Raw genomic sequence first — 5,546 nt, forward strand, 5'->3', positions numbered from 1 at the left:
TGGGTCTGGCCCGATGTCTAATTTGCTGTAAAGCCTGATCATCAAGGGCTAAGACAGATTGTGGAGAAGGAAGAGGTTCAACCTCAATTCCTACCTTGCTCACTAAACCTGAATCAATTAAATTCTGTTCACTTCCAGAGTCAAAGTGGACATAGTCAAGGTTTGTTTGTTAACCATGATAGTTGCTGGCAAGCTGAGTCTAGGGGCTTCATTATCTTCAGGTTGGTCCACTGGCCCCCCCTTTAAGGTTAGCGGATCCTGTCTTATGGCTGCCCAGGACAAATAGGACAGTTAACAACAAAATGATCAGGGGAACCACAATAAAAGCTGTCTGCGTTTCTGTCTTTCTTCTGGAGTTAACCGAGTGTGTCCTATCACCATAGGTTCCGACCTGGTTGCTAAAGGCCGAATGGGTCTTGCAATAGGTGAAAAGTTAGTCTGTGAACTAATGCCAGATTCCTTTATTCTGGTTCTCCTTCTCTCTCTTATTCTGTTATCCACTCTTGTGGCCAAAGAGATTACTTCATGCAATGTGGCAGGAACATCAACCAAAGCTAACTCATCTCAGTGAGAGCTCTATTGCATTGCTTTAATGCTTGCAGCTGCCTTCCAGTGTCTGACTGATCCACTTCAGTGGAAAAGGTTTGCTTAAATTCAGAAACAAATTCTTCAAAAGTACAACCAAAGTTGCAAGAAAATTGGGCCTCGGCCCATTGCAAAGCTTTGCCGGTCAATAAACCAATGATGTATGAAATTGTATCATCATCATGCGGGAAGGAACTTGGAGAGCAGTTGAAAACTAAAGCACATTGGAGTAAAAATCCTTTACAATTACCTACTTCTCCAGAAAACTTATCTGGGTTAGGGGAAATGACGTCACGAGAGTGGAACAGTTGTGGGGTTACCAGGGATGCAGCAGCGCCATCTACCTGTGTGGTGGACTGGGCATTGAGGGTTTGCTGTAGCATGGAGGTGATCTGCACTAACTGCTGGTTGGTTTGATGCTGCTGCTCTGTAAGAAAGTGGAGAGAAGAGTCATGAGAATGAAGCTGATTTGCACGTTCTGAAATAGTTTTTCTGAGTGTTTTTTTCAGGGTCTTGTTGGCCTGAGTGTTGTGTCATTTTCGGCATAGATTTGACCCACATACAGAGAACACTCAGAAGGAAAGGTTTTACGGTTTTTATTGTCAATAAAGTAGTCTGGGACGGGAACACCAACTGTAAGGAAAGGAAGCAGAATGGATTGGTGAACAAACGAATGATATGAAGCAACTGATTACTTAAATCTGAGAAATGGCTTACAAAATTTTTGGAGCTAGAACCACCAGGGGTAGAGAGATTCAGAGTATTAACTTGCGAAGGAGGATTGTCCAAATGTCTTCTCTGTTGTGAGCTTGGTGCCAACAAAAAGGAGCTCAGGTGCCGATGTTCAAGAATGAGGAAGAAGCAGGGTGTAAAATTATAATTAGATTTTTCAAAAGCACTAAATTAATACATAGAATTTGATTGTTGTAATAGTAAATAAGATTTAAAACCATGAAGAACCACACTCCATACCAGTCGGTGGCGGTAATGCACATCTTCAAGTTATTTGCCAACTGCCAAAAAATAACACAGAAGAAGAAGAAGAAGAAGCAGGGTGTGCTGATGCCTAGGTCCTGGAGTCGACGGAAACGGGGAGCCGCCAGCTTGTTCCGTGTCCGAAAGGTTCAGACGGAAGTGAGAGCAAGAAGGTAGTTCCTTAACTCAGTAGTTAATAATCCAGACGCTCAGAGATACTCTGGAACGGAGTTGAAACTCAGCAAGGTAAACAAAGCCTCAGGTAGAAACCTGCATGGGAACAAAATGCAAGATTACTTGAGTTAAAAAAAACCGAAGCACAAAATTAGTGGTGGCTGAGCTTGTTACCACTAAGGCAAACAATCTGGCATCGAAGTGCTGGCAGCCTCCCACTTAAGTACTCCTTCAAGCAATCAGCAGATGGAAAACACCTGTCATCCAGCGCACTTAAGAACTCCAGCACCAACTGAAACACTGAATGGTTAGATAAACAAATACACAATACACACGCAACACACACACAGATTCAGACTCTGACACCTTTTTGGTTTCTGTGTCTATGGAGTCATGTTATAAAGGAGCCAATTCTTATTAAAACCCAAACATTTATATCACCCTCATCCAAATGACAAAATTGTTTAGATTTTTGACTATTCAGGATGAATGTAATTTTGATGCTAATAAATAGTTGAGATGAGAAGAGCTCCTGGAGTTTATACAGGCTAGAAAGCAAGAATGGCAAGAGCCAGAACACAGTGAATTTCGGATGACAAAATGACATTCTTACAGTGCACATAAGATCGCTCTGCTCCTGTGGCTGTGTTTTTCCCCGGGAAAAGGCTTTGATGTGGTAAATGCCCATAGTCATCCTGGACAAATTATTCACTTTAAATATGGTTGTCAGCAAACTACTTTGTACCAGTAAGGGCAGCTAGCAATAGTGACTCTGGGGCTAAAATTGTGCTGCAAATTTACTCAGAGAGAAACTTGTTCAATTTCAGCATTTTGTTATCGCAGTTTGGAAATGCACACACATCTTAAATACACATAGGTTTACCACTGCTTCTTTGCCAGCAATTCTCCCACAATTCTGATCTCAAGGCTATCACATTTGCCCAAAGATGTTTTTTTCATAATAATAACTCTCTGTATAAGAGAGGTTTGTGCAGCTCAAACAACAGTATTAGTCTTTGGAGAAGCAAATACCATTAAGACTTATTAGCCGCCACGTTTGCCATCCTGTGCAATAACTTTACTCTGGTCAGCACTGGTATGTGCATATTTTGGCTGTGCAGTCAGAAGAAATAATGCACACAAATTCCAAAATCTATGTTTTTCATTTAACACTAAGTTGATCACACAGATGCTCTAAAACCTGAAGGTGTTTTTATGAGCATTGGGAGCATGAAATATAATTATTTTTTATTTGAACGGCAACAAAAAAACATTAATTATTTCCTATGATCTCTTCGCAACCTGTCTATGCACAATTTGGAAGGGTGCACGCTTCACTACAGCTGAGAGCCCAATCCCACTGAGACCCTGAAACATAATAATCTCAATGTGCAAGAAGCCTGATTGTGGTGACAGTGACAGGACAGCACAGGTATAGCAGCCACCATGCCAAAAGCACTGAGTTACTTGATAACTGAAGCACTGCCAACTAGGTGTGAGTGTGATTAGTTTGTAGTTTTGACATGACACCTGTTTGGCCAGTCCTCCTTCAAATTTTCTGATGCCCCATCCTTGTAGTTGCAAGAATGACACACATCATGGATAGGCTACCATTAAAGCTACCAGTGACAGCACCCACAACCTAGTCATATTGCCACTAAGATAACAAACCACAACAATTTTATTGTGAAACGTTTTGCTTGATGTTGAGTTGGATAACTCTCACAGCCAATCATATGTAATGAGGAGCTCTCTGCATTATTGATGCATCTTAAAAAACCTCTCCAAAACTCTCTAGGGACCCTCCAAATTCTGGCTGATTTTTAATGTCATGCTGTGCTCTTACTCCGGTGTGAAGAGGCATCGGGCATAGATTTTAGAGCATTTCAACTTTTTAGAGTTTGCTGATAGGAGTATTTTCTGCTGAAAAAGGGCCCAGGTTTATGCATACTTGTGTCAACCTTTTGCACCAATATACATTAAAGAAAGAGCCAATTTTAATGCATTGCACACTTCTTTAAGTCCACAAACTTTTTTTCTGTTGAAAATGTCATATTTTTATCCATCAATATTACTTTTGAAGCTGACAAAATGAGGGTAATTGCTTCACCATAGAGATTGAGTCTTTCACATGTCTATCATGATTAATATGTTGCTTACATTCCTCAAAGCAATAAGCACATGTTAAAAATAGGGTTGCTAATGTGATTTAGGACACCAAAAAAAGAAAAGCTTCATATCAAACCCATCCAGCCATGAACAGACCCAGACTGAGAAATGACCCTTCAAGTTTCTTCTGGTGCTCATGTCAGAGCATCAGAAGAAGCAATTCTGCTAACAAAACTAAAAAATACTTCAAGTACTGGAATAAAAGCCAACTGTATTAATTTTAGAGAAAGACATCAAGAAAACAAGTGCTGGGCAATGAAGTAGATCAGTTAAGGGATAAGGAGGGCAGTACAAGGACTTTGCTGACACATGACAAAAGCTTAAGTACTGTAGCTGTACTGATTAATGATTGAAAAGCCAGAGAGGCAATAACTTTATAGCTCCAGAATACAGCTTGAGCTTTATTGTGGTCTTTAAATAATACCTTCAATTTCAAGATAATAGATAAAACTGCCTCAAAAAAATGTGTGGAAAACCATTTTGTTCTTTTAGTGCATATCACAAAGGCTTCTTTGTGTCTAAAAAGTTGTGTCTTCTTATTGATATAGTACATAATTAATAAAGTATTACCATATTTGTGTTACTCAACATTACCACAATAATATCTTTTGGACTGACACAAGACCAAGGGTAGCTATTTTCAGGCTGGTCTTTCCAACTTGCACATACCTTTTCTGAGCTTTTTTTTCGTGTAAAGCACACTGTTTTGGTTGATTTTTTCTCTTTAGTGTGGATACTGCTTAAATAATTTCTCCTGGTACTTCAGGCACCCAATTTGTTTTTTGTTATGATGAATAACAATGTTTTGCAGGAAAGACAATTACAACAGCTAAATGAGGTTTTCTAAATTCAAAATAAGACCGCAAGAATGCTCCAAATCTCAAAGAAGTACAGGAAGAGGATGTTAAGAATGTATGGCGCAAGGGAGACCAGTAAAGAAGGCCGGTCAAACCACTTCTTTCCTTGATCGTCATTGGGAATTTAAAATTTGAAGCCCTTGGCTAATAAGGGGGAAGATCATGGAGTACTGATAAGGACACTGAAACAATTTGGGGCATATGCAATATGTGTGACTCTCAAAACTTTAAACTGACGATAATAATGTGAAGGAGACTTTACTAAAGCAGCAGGGGTGAGAAAGTGTCTTAGTTGAAGTAAGAGCTCTGAATTTTTGTTCACATTTAATTCTCTGCAATGAAGATGTCCTTTTTTTCTCTGCAATATATCTATATAGAATAAAGCACCGAACCAATGCACACCCTCACACCTAAGGGCAAATTAGAGTGGTTAATAAGCTTAACACACATGTGTTAACAAACTGTGAAAGAAAGCCAGACTACCTGGAACGAGCCTCCACAGGAAGAACATGCAAATTCCCCACAGGGGCTCAGTACATGCTTAGTTTTTGTTGATCTTGTATACTTATATGACAACAAAGGTAAATTTCATGTTACGTTGCATAATAACTACCAAAATGTATATTTATTCCAATAAATAAAAGGTTGAGCTTTTCTGCAGGAAGAAAACCAACAAAAATAGAAACAAAAATAGTGTGAATATTCAGTTTGTGTATTTGCAGGGTACAAATTTGTTTCCAGTGGAAACAAATAAATAAATTAATTCCTTAAAGGGTTCTTTGTTTT

At 39.2% G+C, this 5,546-nt stretch overlaps 1 long non-coding RNA gene across 1 annotated transcript; it reads right to left on the reverse strand.

Moving 5' to 3' along the window:
* Positions 1-1,164: 1,164 nt before the first annotated feature.
* On the reverse strand, positions 1,165-1,894 carry LOC124867775. The gene is made up of 2 exons (XR_007038145.1): positions 1,303-1,894; positions 1,165-1,218 (listed from the first exon to the last, which is right to left on the reverse strand). It is a non-coding gene; the product is annotated as an uncharacterized LOC124867775 (long non-coding RNA).
* Positions 1,895-5,546: the final 3,652 nt, after the last annotated feature.

Source organism: Girardinichthys multiradiatus, chromosome 5 (genome assembly GCF_021462225.1).
Source record: "Girardinichthys multiradiatus isolate DD_20200921_A chromosome 5, DD_fGirMul_XY1, whole genome shotgun sequence".
Lineage (NCBI taxonomy): Eukaryota > Metazoa > Chordata > Actinopteri > Cyprinodontiformes > Goodeidae > Girardinichthys > Girardinichthys multiradiatus.